Here is an 18,132-nt window from a genome sequence, read left to right on the forward strand (position 1 = left end):
ATAAACTTACACTGATCCAGGTCTATTATTCTTAGCATATTTTTTGCCAAAGTCATAATAAACAGTTCACAGTCATTATTCAGACTTGAAATGGATCTGTATAGCTCTGGATCAATGCAATCATTCCCCTCCTTTGGTATGGCAATCAGTCTACTTCTGAAGTCAAGGGCACATTCCTACAAAGAAAACTATTATTAAAATGAACTAGCTAGACTTTATCTTCTCTTCCTTTGTTTTACATAATTCTTTTCAAATTGCATTGTTAGCAAGAGTTTCCCCAGTATTCTGGTTTCTTTTTGCTTTTTTAATTTTAATTCCATTTACTTTTGATGTTAATGCCCCTCTTGTCACTCCTATGTGAGGAAGTTGTAACCATCTCAAATATAACACTGTTCATAACGGTTTCAAATATGCCATTTGTGTGTTACGTAAACTGCACCTCTTGTTTATGTCATTTATTTTAATAGTTTAAAATTATATTCGTAATTTTTCCTGAGCCACTTATCCTGTAACATTTTCTTAATTTCTAATTGTAGCTTTCATCCATTCAACCATTTGTTGCTTCAGGTATTGACAGAGCAATTTGATTGCTCCAGGGTTATTGTCAAAAAAAGTTGTTGTAATACCATTGCTCTTTGTTCATTAATATTTTCTAAATAGCTTTGCATGAACATTCCACCTTCAATTAATCACTGTTCAACATTTTATATTCAACTTAATCATTTTCAATTGTGCAAATTCCTTAATTTTAAGCACTCTAGATACCTCCTTTGACTATTATTCTCCAACACCTTTCTTTTTATCATACCTTAATTTGTAATCTTCAAATTACAATTACCTCAATTCTTTGCAAGTTCTTTACAACAAATTCAAATCTAATAAGATTTAAATTAATAATTTCATCTACTCTAACTTTTTAAATGGTTTTCACATTACTCTTTTAACATGCTTACAAAATGTACTTGTACAGGTGTATAGTCTAACACTATGAAATGATCTGTTTTTGCATTAAAACACCATGCCTGAGTGCATTTTTCCAGTAAATAACATCTGTCTAATCTTGACCAAGCACCACATTTCCCTTAGAAATGCACATAATCCAATTCTCTCTAGCTTCATTACATCAATGAACCCAAAATGCATGCATATATTGGTCTAAATAACTGCATCAGCTGGTATTCTCTGATATCTTGGCCCAGAAGAGATGTTTTCCTTTTTCCTGCATTTTTCTTACTCTCTAGATATTAGCATACATCTTTGATAAAACGCTAACTTTTCCAATAATACAACTTATAGATTGTCTTAATGCATTCTTATATACTGCAGCCAAAGCAAGTATATAAAACTTACCAGCAGCCTCTCTCCACTATAAATTTTTCCACCTATCCTTCATTTGTTCCTCAATCTTTATTCTGGTAATATTAATTAAATATTAATTAAAATGTAAAACCTTTGTTTCTTTCACTCTTCATCTGTTCAAGCAAGAGATATTCCTTCCCACATTTCCTTTTAAAGCACGTATGCACCTTATGATTCAGGTGTGTTTCTGTCGTAAATATATATCTCTGTTTTCCGCTATCCACCAACCCATTAATATACCAGGCAAAGTAAGTCCACATGTGACATAGAAAATGTTGTATTTATATATTATTAGTATTGTTGCTGCACTATGGTCCATGTCTCATTGTTGTGCTACTTTATATATATTTATGTCCAGACTGAAAACTAATCTTTCATTTTAAACAACAGACACAATTCCTACTCTACCCAAAAATAAACAACATAATAACTATATCCAAGTTTTCCCAAGGCAATAGAGCTCCCACTATTTAAAAAACGCAATGTAAGGCTTCTTCTACCAGTTTCCCTACTTTATTCTTCTTCCTTCCTCACTTTCCTTCCTACTTCTTCCTTCCCTACAATTATGCTGTTTGTTCTAACTTTCTATTACAATGATGATCAGCTACTGTTTTTTATACCCTCCAGTTCCTGCCCCTGTAATCTGATACCATTTCCTTCTCTTTCTTCTACCCTTCTCTCTTATTTCCCCTCACTGTAACTTGTCTAACTGCTAGATTTCCCATTCTGGACAAACATTAACAATTCTATGGCATTTTTACCAATTTGTTCTATTCAACCTTGTCAGTACTTACTACTTATTTCAAATGTCTCATTTTCTGATACCTTTCACTTGTACTGTAATTTCAACATCTGTTTAACCTTTTTTGTATAAACTTTTTACTGGGTTTTCTTGCATATGTACTACAAATTTTGCACTTGCATAATTTGTACTGTGAATTTTTATACTTGCATAATTTGTACTGTAGAGCTTTTCTCCCTGGGCCTCTGCTGAAAAAGAGTACAAGCTCAGTCGGACTCTGTCAGTCAACAAATGTCAAATAAATAAAACATTCAATTACTCCTTTGAGTTACAGAATTCCTACTACAAATGATTTAACTTTCCTGGAACTAGCAATTTATATCCTACTTCTGAACCTGCTTTTCTGAAACTATTTCACCTTTTACAAGTAGAAAGGGCTTTTATAGAATTTCCCACTGAAGTGTCCATAGTTTGCATTTTTACAGTTGTTGACTGGTCGTGTGTTCACTTTTCCTGTTCTCACTCTTCCAATTTCTTTTTCAGTTCATCCCATTAGTGTAGGTTTTAGTCCAAGGGTGTAGAAGACTCAATAATGCAGGATATATTGCTATGAAACAGCTTAATTTCTTTGCAGCAAAGGAAGAAAAGCATGTCTGCTGTCTTTGTCTACAAAAATCCTTACCCACATTGACTTTGTCTTGACTGTTTTCTGTCTCAAGTTAGGAATGTGAACTCAGGTGCTATTTGTATTTTACTATCATGAATAATGTGCCCACTCAATGTACTGAGGCATTTTCTAATAAGAACTTTATCACGTTTGACTCCCTTTTGCAGCAATACTGATGTAAATCTCAATTTGACCCTATGTGGCCTGTAATGAGTTCAGCCAATTTCCGCGGCACTATTTTATATTGTAGTTGCTGTCTCCTCATTCTTTCATCAGCATTTCAACAATTTGCTTGCCACTTATTTCTGTTGCTTGTCTGATTTAAACATGCATTTCCAGCAGTCTTTTGTTTTCTGGGTCTGTGTATTTGGAACTGGGAGAAACTGATAAACACTTCACAGTATTTTTGGCTAACCTTTCTCTCTAGGGTGACAAATATTTTCTCCTTCAGTTGCGATTTCAATCTGCTTTTCACACTTTTGTTCAACACTTTCCGCCCCTTTCTAAATGTACACAATTGTTCTCATTTTAATTCACTTTATTTCTTAGTTGACCATCTACCAGTTTCTTCTAAAATGCTTATAGTAGTCTGCAGACTTTTGATATTTTTACCCATTCTCAGCCTAGAACTCTACTTTAGCTGCTGACATTACTACCACTACCTTGGCATTCTCAGCCATCATACCTCTCAAATGTTCAGATGTTTTCCTCTTATTTTTGCTCTGCTCCTCATCAGATTTGTGGTTTTCTGGCAAATCCTTGTGGATTGAAGTCACTAAATGATGACATACATTTGAATTTTAGTTTTCATATCCTTCAGGAAAAATGCATGCTAACTTAAACCCTGTTATTCTAACAACTTTCTAAGTCTATAACAGCAATATTTAAAATCTGTCCCTATTTTGGGCCCTTGTACTCCCATTATTTTAGGCACTGTCCAGATTTCTTGAGTAAAGAGGTTGAGAGGTATGCCAGCAGTTCTTACAAGTTTAAAGGATTCCGACCATCTGTTTTCCCAATTTTATCATTTTTAGGGGTAATACACTTGAGTCTGTTGATAAGATACCTAGGAGTAGTTTAGGATTCAGGACAATACTTCAGGACTAGCTGATAACTGAAATGAAATCTTCCCATTTTCATGTACAAGATATTTCCAGAATTTAGCACCTGTTATCAAGCCAACCACTCCATTGTCATTTATGATTTAGTAAAGATTACGACAATGGCCTGTATCTGTGGCTTCATAACACTGAGCCTGACCACCTACAGAGGGTACAGAACTCTCATTGGTACATAACATTAGCATCATATTACTCCTATTCTGTGCAGCCTACATTAGCTACCTGTTGGGTATTGATTCATTTCTAATTTCTTAGAATTTGTGTATTTATCTTAGGATGTATTCTGTACAAATCATATATATAAAGGAGACAAGTCAGCTTGAATGAAAATATTTGAGCAGTGGATAAATATCTACCTGAAAAAAATATCCAATTTTAAAAAAAGTGGGAATGTGTAGAATATCCAAGCCCAATTTTGAACATGTATTTTTTTTAGACAGGAAGAAGTTCACTTCTGAAGATACCATAAGGGGCACATTACTATATTTGACTTAACACAAGACAGCATTTTTGCAACGGTAGAAACTTAACAGTTTAATTTATCAATGTGGATTGTTAATTTATGGCCATTAGTAATAACTTTTTTGGAACATTTGCTGCTTTTACATACAATCAATGCTATTGCTTATAAAATATGGTGAAAAGCAATGATTGTAACCCAGCTCTGCAAGTATAAACGTCTTTTTCCTGAAACAAATCATCATCATCAGCCCCCCTCTTTTTCCATTTATTCTACATGGGGTCTGGGTATAGTGTTAACTGTCGCCAGCTCTCTCAATTCAGTGCCACAGTCCTGCCTTTTTCAACACTCATACCTGACTGTCACTGATCTTATTTCACACAATCCATCCACCTCTTTGCTGGATGTCCTCACTTCCTCTTACCTTCTTTCTGCCTGTCCCAAATCTTCCTCACCAGATTGTCTTCTGCTTTTCTGCACATGTGTCCAAACCACTGTAATCAGTTCTCTTTGATCTTTTGTCCAATTGGAGCTACTTTGGCATCTGCTGTTATGTTCTCATTTCATCTGTCCCACAGTGTGAATCCTACCACCCTTCTCATGCACTTAATTTCCATTACCTCTAGCTTCTTAAACTGCTCTGCCTTTACTGCCCAGGTTTCTGTACCATGCAGTAGTACTGGTCACAGCACTGTCTTGTACACCTTACTTTTCAGATTCGTTGGCATTCTTCTGTAATAGACTACACCTGAACCTCTATGCCAGTTGGTTGCAGCCCCACTGATTCTAGCTTTGACCTCTTCATTCAGATTTCCCTTCTCAACCACACCTCACAAATACTTGAAGCTGTTTACCTGTTCCACTATCTTCCCTTCTGCCTCCTTTCTCAGCTTCTTCTGATTTCCCCAGTTTGCTACCATTGCCACCATCTTATCTGTGCTTAGCTTCATCCCATATGCCTTCAGTTTTGCATTCCATTCTCCTATCCTTTGCTGAAGTACTAGCTCAGAGTCTGCCTGTAATACCACATCATCTGCATACAGCAACTTTGTTGATATGTCCCATCTGACCTGTTTGCTAATGTAGTCCATCACCAGTATGAACAGCAGTGGGCTCAGAGCTGAACCCTGGTGTACACCCGCTCCCACTGGAAACTCCTCTGTGAGGCCAAACACTGTTCGTACTTGAGTCATTGGGTCCTTGTACATAGCCAGACCTAAATTGTACCAATATTTCTGGGACCTCAAACCACCACAGTACTGTTCAGATCAGCTTTCTTGGGACCTTGTCATATACTTTCGCCAAGTCTAGAAATCCCCAGGTGGACTCTTACCTCATCTCTAGCTTCTTTTCAAGTATCTGTCTCACTGCAAACATCTGGTCAGTTGTGCTGCATCATGATCTGAATATGAACTGCTCATCTCCCATGTTACATTCTACTACTCCGCATATCAATGTATCAGTCACCCTCTCCAGAACTTTCATGCAATGTGAATTTCTGTAACAAATATTGATGCAATGTGAATTTCTGTAACAAATATTCTAACAAAAACATCAGGTAGAGGTGTCTACCGGAGACAAAAATTCCAGATAGTGTAAAAGTTACTGGAGAGTAGGGGAGGAGAAAGGCAGACAAGAGCCCTCTAGAAACCCAAGAAGCATAGCCCTGGAAATAACATCCAATTTTTAATGCTTAGTAAAATTGTTGACAGATGACCAGGGAACAGCTTCCATGATGGATCTGGTATCCAGATCCTTGAAAAAAAGCTGCAGAAGAGTCTACTACCCTTGCAGAATAAACATAAATGGAAGAGGACAACTGCTTGCCAAGTAAAGAATAATAAAGGAATTAGTCTTAAAGATCAAGGAGGAAATGTCTATATAACTCCAAGGGGCATAGTTCCTTTTAACTAGCAAACCGTGGAGAAAGAAAAAGGAGGGAAGATGAATAGCCTGATTCAAGGACAAATTGTTAACTACCCTGGGTATAAAAGAAGAATTAGTATGAAGAGATGCCCTGCTCTTCTGTAAAAAAAAGAAAAAAGGAGGAACTGCCACTTCTGAGACTTAGAAATAAAATCAAGGCAGAACTTCCAAGAAAATAAGCACCAATAACCACAAAACCATGGAGGTGGTGAAAAGCAAATTGAAAAGGCTCCCACAGCTTCATTGCATTTAATAAAACATGTAAAAATTCAAAAACTTGTGCTAAGCACTTTCACCCGAAAAGGACTTCATCAGAGCTTGAGTTCCTTGTAACAAGGCCACAGTTCAAATACTTAAATCAACCACTCACAAGGTGGCAAGCAAAATGCAAACATACAGAATCAATTAAATACTTAAAAATATATGAAATAAATAAATTGCATAAATATTAGTACCAGTGTGTATAAACTAATTGTAAATGTTGGTGTAAAAACATAAAATTACAAATGTAAAGATTCACATCTGAAAGCACTGCTTGAAGACATATATTCATTTAAGCCTGGTTAAGTAGTGGCATTTAAACATAACTTCCAAATTAATTCCCTGTATTCCAGAAAGACCTTCCAATCACCACCCCTTGGATTAACAACTACTTTATTAATCACCCCAAATTTAAATTTTGAAGTACCAGAACGAGTTTTAAGTTGTTTATGCAATGCATCATTTTTCCTAGATTTGTCATGCATATGTTCGTAAATACTCTTTTTAAAGTTTTTCCAACATAGAAGCTTCCACAGTCATGGTAAACACTAATACACACAGCACCCTTTGTCAATCATCATATCGGCCAACTGATTATCTACTACCTTTATACATTTTAGGAAAGGTGTCACCATCCAACACCAAACTACAGTAGTTGCAAGATCCAAATTTCCATGTACTGACATTTTTGATGTGCCCTCTTTAACACTATCTGTGGACCACTCAAAATTATCCTAACCCCTCAAACAAAAATGTGGGTTGTTCCCCAATAATGTCAAACACGCTTACCTCCTGACCTAAAATATTAATTTTCCTATAAATAATGTTCTTAATCAAACAAGAATTGTTATTGTATTTTAACACCAGTGCTATTTCTATTCCTTGACTGAGTTGTGGTTAATGGCTCAGTTCTAGGGGAATTAGCAGGTGGACCAGTACCTAATATAGGATGGGTCTTTATCAGTTTATTGAAAACTTTCTTTGGATGCCTTTTCATTGAACTCTATTCATTGAACCACTTTTCAGTGAACCATCAAATCAGCGAAACTTTTACCCAGGGGAAAAAAGCTACTTAGCTGCCAGAGCGATCATAACAAAAACTACATCATTTTAAACAAACCAATGTGAGGAGTTGTGCCTACCACACCATCCTAATTATATATACCAACTCCAAGATCACACTACATTGGGGAAAAGGACAAATGTGTAATAGCCACCTATCTCCTTTTCCTGGAAAAAAGTTTTGATGATTTAATGGTTCATTGAAAAGTGGTTCAATAATTATGGTTCGATGAAAAGGTGTTCAATGAAGAAAGTTTTCGATAAACTAGTATAGACCAATATAGGACTAATTCTAGTTGACCTTCCTAAAATAACATAATGCCTGTTTTTATTAATTAAATGTTCAGGGTTTTCTCTTTGTTTAAACATCATACAAAAATGTCCAGTTCCTTTTCAAAGAGTGTATTATTAGTGATCATGCAAGATTTTCTAATCATTTGGCCTCTAACGTTTTATTTCAATTTTTGGTGATGGTAGCTGTAGTAATGTAAGTATGAGTTGGAAAATGTTGGTTTCCTGTAAATGTATGTGAAGCCATTGCTATATTTAGAAATGGCAATATCCAAGTAATTCATTTGTTCTAAAGAAAAAAGTCTTAGTAAATTTCAGAAATTCTGTAGTATTGTTAATAAATTCAAATAACTTAAAGTTCTCCTTAGTGTCTATCCAAAAATGCAGAATTCATCCAAAAATGTAAAGTAACTTTTCCAACATGTAGAAAAATTACACTCAAAAACAAATTCAGTTTCCCACTTCCACATTACCATATTGGCAAAAATGGTAACACAAGATGCCCCCATAGCGACACCTTCTAGTTGTTTAAAATATTCTCCTTTGAAGTACAATAAATTGCTGTTCAGTACTATTTCCATCAATTCTACCATTAGGTTAATCTTACTCTGGTCCACAAAGTCACATACCAAAATGGTTTCCCTAAACCACTCAAGACCAATGTCATGAGGAATACTTCCAAAAAGATCTATAATGTCAACAGTTATAAAGTTTAGATTAACAATTCTCAGGAAGTTCTACAAGCCTTTTAGTATATGGGGATTAAAATCTAAACAAGGTTTCAGCTTTTTGTCTAGGGACACTGCAATGGGTTGGGTTTTCAGAAACTTTCTTAGCAGAAGTAAGAGCCACCAACAATGTAGTCTTCCAAATGTAATATTGCAGAGAAAAAGAAAAGGCCGGCTCAAAAGCAGACAGAGTCAATTTATCATGAACAAAATTTTAGCCACATAGGATTTTCCAGTAGTGGGTTTTCTGGCCTTCTGCAAAACCTGAAGCATGTTCTCATTAAATTGATGCCTGAAAGGAATGAAAACCCTATCATCCAAAGTTTCAGTTGAAGTGTAGACAAGTGAGGGTGAATAACTTTGTTTTGTATAAGAAAATCCATTTTGTGAGGTAACTTACCATGATTGACCCTGGCCAGATGAAAGAAAAGGGGGAATAGTGATATCTGGGCCAAAAGTGAGTTACCATAAAGTTTCAGGGCCCCGTGTAATCTCATGCAAGACACTGGGAAGTAGAAGATGAGGGGGGGTGGGCATACAGAAACAACCATTTCCAAGCCAGTGGACGTGGAAGTCTGGAAAAGAAACTTTATCCCTTCTGTTTTTCTATATCTCTCAAAACCCTTTGACAGAGTCTTAAATGAGAAACTTTGGACTCAAATGTCTCCTCTAGGCCTTTCCAAACCAACTCTATCACTCTCTAACTACCTGTCTGAAAGATATCAATCTGTCCAATGGCTCTCTTCTCTCCCCCTTTTCTGATAGCTAAAATAGGTGTTCCTCAAGGCTCTGTTCCCTGTCCACTGCTCTTTAACATTCTTATCAGGAATATACACACCTTCCCTAAGCATGCTTGCCTTATTCAGTAGGCAGATGACTCAGCTCTCATCTGACAGCCCACAACAACTATAATCCATAGCACAAGATCACTCAGTTGAACAGTGGCTATATCAGATTCAGCTTTTACTTAATCCCCAAAAGACTAAACTACTAACATTTTTCTGAAGTGCCATGCCAATGCTAATAGTAACTTCCACATTACCTCTATAAACAATAGAGTTGCTGAAGTAGTTACCCAACCAAACTGTATGGAGTCCCCATAGATGATAACTTAAACTTTGATCTACACATACAAAACTGTATAAAAACTCATCAAAGGCTAGATCTACTATGCAGAGAAAAAAAATCCTTACTTCTTCTAGTAGAATCACCCTAGCTAATGCTCATCTTTCATTGAACTTATTTTTGAACTTCCAGATCTTCATTAACCAGAACTGGAGTAATGTTTTACAATAATATAGAGCAACATTCTCTCAGCTAGTTAGAGCCCCCACATCAACTAGCCCATATACCATTACTTCTAACATATAAAATACTATATAATCCCTCTACCTGCCCTTTTATCTCCTCAGTACTTCATCATTACCTCCCAAATCACCCTCTGCACTCTTAAGACAAAGATTTGCTTCAAATTTATAAGTCAAAAAAAGTAATGAGTTGGAGTCTATACTCATGCCGTGTAGCCAATCTATGGAACTCTATCCCAAATTAAATCAGAACTATGCAAATTTCCACATATTTAAGTCCCCTCTGAAAGAATTTCCTCACTAACACATGGCTATCCCCATGCACATCTCCTGCGTGATCTACATCAAGAAATACTTTACAGTCTTACTAACCTTTCATCATACTATCTATCCATCTATCTATATCCTTTCAACACTTGCCCTCTCACCATTCCCAGGGGTAGCTTGTATCATCTTTTCTTAATTATTTCCTACATAGTAGACTATTCTAAACCTTTTGCATATACTGATTGTCTTATTTAATTGTAATTGTTGTTCTTTTGTTATTACATCAGTGATGTCTCCTTGTGCTTAATTGTATCCTATGATTTTACTGTCAAATGTATGTGTGTGTGTGTGTGTGTATATGCATATATATATATATATATATATATATATATATATATATATAGATATATATATATATATAGAGAGAGAGAGAGAGATGCTTTTTAATACATATCTATTCTACTGTTTTATATGATGCTATCTGACTCTAAAGCTTTTCTCCCTGGGTCTCCACTGAAAATGAGTATTACCCATTTGGACTAACCCAGTAAACAAATGTCAATAAATAAATTACACACACACACACACACACACACACACACACACACACCCGGTCATCTGGCGTCGGTGAGTTTTCCGTCGAGGAATGTCGTTTCGGGCATAGTAGACCCATATATATATATATATATATATATATATATATATATATAGATAGATAGAGAGAGAGAGAGAGAGAGAGATAAAATCATGACTTAACAGTATATGATACCATAAGAAAGGACAAAATATAATTGGAGATAAACAACATGTTATTCATTTTTTTATATAAACCAGGCTGTAGACCTCATCATAAGTTTCATCTGTAAGTTGAAAGAATCTTCACAAAGCTTGGCAAGCAATATATCCCACACCTAGAATAATAGCATTAATAAGTCTGAAGCAAAACTATTATAGTCTTTGGGACGAATAAATTCTACATTGGTGATAATCACACATAAAACAGCCAATCAATTTAAAAGTTAGGTTAAGCAATTCTATAGCAAATGTATTCTAATGAATATTCATGAAAATATCACAGTGATTTACTATTCTCAGACTTGCATTTCCTGTCAACGATGGCAAAAGTATTACTGTCTAATAGCATGTGGGAAGGAGCCAGAAGCTACTCTCTGTCATCATTTATAAGGTGAGCAAAAGACTGAGAAGTCAAGTAATTTTAATGTGGGTCCTGTTAGTCTTTGTAATCATTTGGTTTAAATTATAATGACCATTGCTGATTATGACGTGGTAATTTGTATTGTGTGATACTTTATTATCTCCAAAAGTAAATGCTTCTTCCAGGTATTCTTATTTGCAGGTGACTGCAAGCTGTACACAGAACCAAATGCATACAGATTTTATTTTTCAAAATTCTTATCCATATGTACCAGAATAACTTATCCTTTTTCTAACCTCTTTGTTCAGTTTTTGAAGACACTTGCATTCTAGAAATACATCGATAATTATCCAGAAAAGATTAATTTATAAACACGCAAGCTACACCCTGATACGCCTGCAAGGTTACACTGTATCACACTGACAACCACACTGGAAGGTATTTTTATGTTTTGTTGAAGACTCAAGCAACTTCTATCTTGACATGTAATAATTTCTTAGGCATTACTGCTAAAAAGCATGCCATATATCTTCTGTCTGGCATTTGTGTAAGATATTGACCCCCATAATAAATTGCAAAATTGTCAAAAATGAGTTTCTACATTTGATTTGTAGCACTGCTTCAACTCCCTGGCACAAGAACTTCAGGCTATTTAATGCAAATGCATATTATTCTCAGCCCTTATTTACAGGATAAATGTCTCCAATATATCAGAACACAGGTAGGATACTTATTTGCAAACAATGGGGTCAATGATAAATAAAAAAAATCAGTATATAAGCCTGAAAAATAGGAATTTGTGCCAGCCACCATGTCATTTCAACACAGGTATTTCTAACTTCCTTCTTCAGATGTGCACCTAAGACCTCCAACTTCTCCCAGGAAAATCCAAGCTTGATTGGTTGTGGGAGTAAGGCAGCTATAATATAAAGGCTTTATAAGGTAACCCTGTCAAAAGCAACTGAGAGAAAATGTAAGGGGCATACCCTCTCACCTTCCACTGTCATTCTTTTGTCAAGAGGTAGGCACCTTATTTATGAGCATCAAAAATTATTATAGTAAAGGATCCCATACAGCTATTTTACATATTGAAATAAATGTATTCCTTCCTTTTTATTTGGTTAGTATCATCTCATTAAATTTTATCCCCTTCCATCCTTCTGCAACCATTAACAACTCAGGGAAATCACTTCATAGTGTCTCACGTGTATTTAACTGCTGTTGCATTGTCTTCCTGGTAGTTTATTTTCTTTTTTTATTTTATTTTTTTTGTGCAAGGGCCTGTAAGATAATGAGAATATTAATCTTAGAGCATTTGACAAATTATTTGAGCTAGCGTACCTTTTTTCCTCCCACCTAGCAATGATTTTCAAAGGAGATTATAGGTGGAGCAGCTTCTTGACAATACCAGAATTGTTACTGCCTATTTATAAAAAGCCCCAGAAGATTTAATTTTTAGGACCTGTAGCAAAATTCTTATCATCTGACTCTTCAGAAGCCATTGCATAAAGCCTACTAAAATAATTATGAAAGCATATAAAAGACAGGAGAATTACTACATCTGGAAGCCAAGACATTTTGCAGTAATGAAAGAGTCATCTAGTGAGAATATATGACATTTTACCATCTGGGAAGCTCCTCCACAATTCAGCTTTGTGGTCTGCATTAATGTTAAGGCCAAATGCATTCTGAGCCTTTAAATCATGCACAAATTAAACCATAATATTGAAAATGAGGTGAACAAGCATAGCTCATAGATATGACCACTGTGTAGTCCTTCATACATTCACATTCATACTAGGCTGTTGATTGGACAGTTCATTTGCAGCCTAGTAGTGTTAAGATCCCTTTTTCATCACTATCATGCAATACAAACTACTGTTTAATTTCTACCCCATTGAATGAACATTTGGGGACCAGACTAGGTGTGAATTTACCGTTATCGATCCACTTGTTTACATTGTGTTTGAAAAGGTCAGGAGCTACTATGCTTTAGATTTAAGGGAATTCTATACTGTAGAGGATGGCTTGCTTGTTAGAGATTTCTGTCTCACCATCAAGTCCTGTTTATGCTGCAGTAAAAGTTTAAATCCCTTGAGAATGTTTATAAGGCATTGTTTGTTTTGTGAATGTTTAAGGAGGTTGTGCTTAGCACTGAATTCTTAGAGGCGCAGCACGCACTTTAAAAGTCAACCAGCAGAAATATGGGAAAAACAGGTAGGAGAGAGAGAAAGTGCTTGAAGACAGTATGCATAGCAAATAGAAGCCACACCCTTAATTTTCTTTGCAGGAAGATGCTGCATTCTTTCACGCTGAGTTGTATGTTTAGCCAAGCACATATAGCACATACCAAATGGGGGCATTACATTCTAGTATGGGTCCAATAAGTAAAGAGTAGAGAAGGATAACGAGTTCCCCCTTTACCTAGAAAATATACTCCTTATAACCCGTCAGGCTGGACAGAAGCATTTCCTAACAGTAGATACAGGTCAGTCAAAATATAATTCATTTTCAAGGAAAGAACCCAGGTCCCTAATAACTGTCAGTAAAAAGATATCATCTATGTGGTATGTGCATCAATGGTCATGTTTGCCAAAGGCTACTATACAAAATTTCTTGGCATTTAGGTTATGGCCTTAGGACTGGAACTATTTATTTGTATGAATATATTCTGCCTTCATTGAGACATTGGGAATCTGCTGGACAGTTTATGATAGCTCATAGTAATCTGCAAACTTGGTCAGGCTCAAGCTGTTCATATTAGCCTTAACATCAGAGAAACTTTATACTAAACAGTAGTTGTCCAAGGACTGATCTCTGAGGGACACCATTAGCAATAACCCTTTTCAAAGAGAATGCCCCTCCCCTACACTAACAGATTGAGTTCTGTCAGTAAGCAAATGTAGTGTCCAGCAGGGTGAATAAGGGCTTAATTTTAGTTTGATTAGCTTATCAATAATGACAAAAATATGGGATGGTGTCTAAGGCCATTGGTATGGCGAAGTAAGGAGCATGTACTCAACTGTCTGCATTCAATGCATTCATGACTTGTTCAAAGAAGTCCACCAACTTTACAAGGCAGGAGCTACTTTTAACAAACAAATTGACTTGGGCAAAGTTGGGATTTTGGGCCACTAATGTCCTTGTTAATAAGTTCTATAGTGATATACTCCAGTGTGTTACAGAGAAGGCTGGTTAAGATTATAGGTCTATAGTTAGCAGGGTGAAATAGAAGTGATGGCACCCCCCGCCCCCCAGAGAGTAGATGACCATCTCATTTCTCCAAACCTAAGGTATGAATCCAGTAAAGAAGATGAGATTGAAAAGGTTCCAGTAATAAGTTTGTCAGATTCACTTCTGTTCTCCTTTTATTTGTAATCATTTGGCTTTAGCAAGCACTCAGCAGCGGTGGTCTTTGGCAAGGGCCAGTGTGATGAATACACAGATGCAGTTTTCATTGGTTTGAAGGATGGAAATTTGTTTTTTTCTCAGAGGTTAAAGATGGTTTGAGTGAACATAGAATCTAGTCTTATAGAGTAATAAAACACGAAGTATCTGGGCAACTTCCCCGGGAGAGGATAGTTTTTTTTTTTTGAGGGGGGTGGTCACGTAATCTGTTTAATAATTTATTTTTATTAATAAATTCAATTAAATTTATATGACTAGACTAAGAAAAAAATCTTAATTCAATCTCATGTTAGCTAAATGCCAAACAGCACAGTCATTGGCTCCTAGCACCTCAGTCAAGGACTGTCTGAAGGAAACCACAGAAAAAAAAAGACTAACACTTAAATAAAAGCATTAATTGACAATTAAAACAGAATAAAACACTGAAACAATTAAAGGAGTCACACAAATAAACAAAAGATAACATTAAGTTAGTAGGGCTTTCAAACTCATATCCATGTTAAGACCAAACAGTGCCAATATATAAAATTTAAACATAAAACTAGCTTTATCATCTTGCTGTATTCTTGACTTTCTGCCATCTTTCCAGCTTATATATGTTGTTACAAATCACACACTGAAGTCTTGATCATGTCCGAATCATGGCAGTCATAGTATTGATACATTACTTCTTAATAAGAATGTCTCTAATATGTTCTTTTGCTCTGATTTTAAATTTTCTCTACATTGTACCATTATATGAAAGTTAACAGGCACATCTAGTTAAATATACCACCCATTAAGCCTCATAAAAATATTGTGGAAGTATAAACATTAATTACATTAATTACCTGAAAACACGCAACATACTCACATACCACATTTTACTGTACATATATTATTATTCATCAGTTTATTTAACTATCGGGAGGCCTCCCAAAATAACAAGGTAAACAAAAAAATCTGACTTTTTTTACCATATCTATAGGCAACCTTTGGTTCTTTGGTGAATTATTATTAACCTCCCTATCTTTCAATAAAAAAACTCTAACCTTCTTCAATAGCATGATTTGACTGTAAATGCAATAAATCATATTCCATAACATGAAAAAACAAAGCTACCATTTTTAGGAAAAAGAACAAAAGTTATTATAAACAATTTTTCTAGGCAACACCCTCCCTCCACTTATACAACATCATTTAGAATAGGAAGTTTGGACATTACTGAGGGAATAGTGTCTAAATAAAACAATGGAAAAAATATTCCACTCTGTAAAGGCCTATCCAATAGGAGCAAAATGACCCATACCTAAAGTATTGCTTAGTATGAGAAGGGTGATCACTATTCCAAAGTAAAAAAAAAATCTGTAATAATAGTGGATTTCCTGTGGTGTCTGGAAATTATATCAAGTAGTATAGAACTAGAAGTGCCAAAGAAAAAAATCAGACTCAACTGCATGACATTCATGAAATTCACCCTATCAAAGCAAGCACGAGTCTAATGTATGTAACCTTTACACAAAAAATAAGGATGCCAATGTAACAATAACCAACATTTTCTGAAAATGTAGAGATTAAAAAACCCTGTACTCAAACTATAAACAAATTAGCCTAAAATTGATAACACTTTTCTTCAAAAAGTAATATAGCATATATTATTCAAACAAAACTTAGTAATTTGAAACAAGAAATGAGCAAAGAGAATATAACAAAAGAACAGCAGCAAAGCTCTAATAGCATGATTATCAGCAGTATCGTTCTACATATTGATAATTAGCTAGTAAACAAAGCATTACAGAAGCCCTTATCTCTTCCTTAATTGTCTGCAATATCTTTGAATCAATGATATAGGATACAAGCCATAACATGCATAAGCCTTATTGATGCATTTACTAAGAACCAGTAATGATTACACCCTGAAGCAGAAATTCTCTCTCGAGTATCTTTGCAAATTTTATGTACCTTCAGCAGATAAAAGGGACATAACACAAGTATTGAGAGTCCATAACATGGCCTGTTCTTTATAAGATTGCTTCATAAGTGGTTAGTCCTGTCTTAGTGATCAACTAGGAGAGTCCTAGTGTTTTTGCCTTCCTACCTATTTTATATAGACACACACATACACACAAAGACACACACACGTGTATATATATATATATATATATATATATATATATATATATATATATATATTTATGCCTAAACAGACTTGCTGCAACAACTTGCAGAACTACAAAAACATAATCATGAAGATGAAAAGAAGAAAAAGATACCAGTAGTTGAATAAGTTGAGTGCTTTTGGTCTTCTTTATTATTAAAAGGACTTCATCCGAATAAACTCAGTTAAATACAAGTTAAAGTAACCAATAAAATCCAATGAAATTGAGGAATGACATTTTCCTTATTGATCTCATTTTAACACACATTTAATATTAAGATTTTCATTAAGTATGGGGGGAGGTATCAGCATGTATGTACGGAGGAGGTATCAGAATTTAAATACAACTAACATTTTAATTCTTTTAACTCTAAGCATGCATGCATATACACCTATAAAATTGGAGATCTGCTCCAAAACTAAAAATTTGTAGCTATTAAAGTTCTTTCAATTACTACTATGCTTGGCTAAGGCATTTCTGACGTCTTTGTTCTTAATAACTGCTTTGTGCTCTGTGATACAATCAGCCAGATGCCTACTGGTTTTAACAATATAAAAACTTGAGCAAGACTTACAGATTCCCTAAATAGACAATATCTTGAATTGCACTTGTAAAAACTGACATGTATAATTATATCCTTTTAAAACTACCCGTTTGCCTTCCTGTATATAGTCACAAATAGTGCACTTGCTGCATTTGTATATTTCTGACATGAAAGTGTTACCAATGTGAATGAGTCGATCACCTGTTTCAAATTAATGTTTCAAAGTTTTCATTTTCTTGTAGCAAAATTGAGGGCATTCACCAACAACACTAAATAGTTCCTTATTCCCTTGTAAAATATGTCAATTCTTAATCATAATATGATGAATAGCTGGCAAATCAGGACTAAAAGAAAGAGGGAACCTCACTAGGTCCTGATTAGAATTTTTCCATACATTAGCAATAAACCAATATTTTAATATAGGAACAAACTTTATTTCCCTTAACTGGACAACCTCCTTCATTAAATCAATCAATGAACATTGTGGGGTACTTTCTTTTCAAAAACTGTTTGATAATGTTACATTCCCATTGAATATTGTGGTCTGTCTCTCTCTGTAGTTATTTATTTTTCTATTTAATTGTTTCATAGAATACTGTGGTCTCTCTCTCTCTGCAGTAAGTGGGGGCTGTTATGTTTCGCTTCACTCTTAGCATAGAGGATTTCTCTGTATTTATAAGTGTTAGTCACATATC

Source organism: Protopterus annectens, chromosome 17.part0 (genome assembly GCF_019279795.1).
Source record: "Protopterus annectens isolate FY-2018-M chromosome 17.part0, PAN1.0, whole genome shotgun sequence".
NCBI classification, from domain to species: domain Eukaryota; kingdom Metazoa; phylum Chordata; order Ceratodontiformes; family Protopteridae; genus Protopterus; species Protopterus annectens.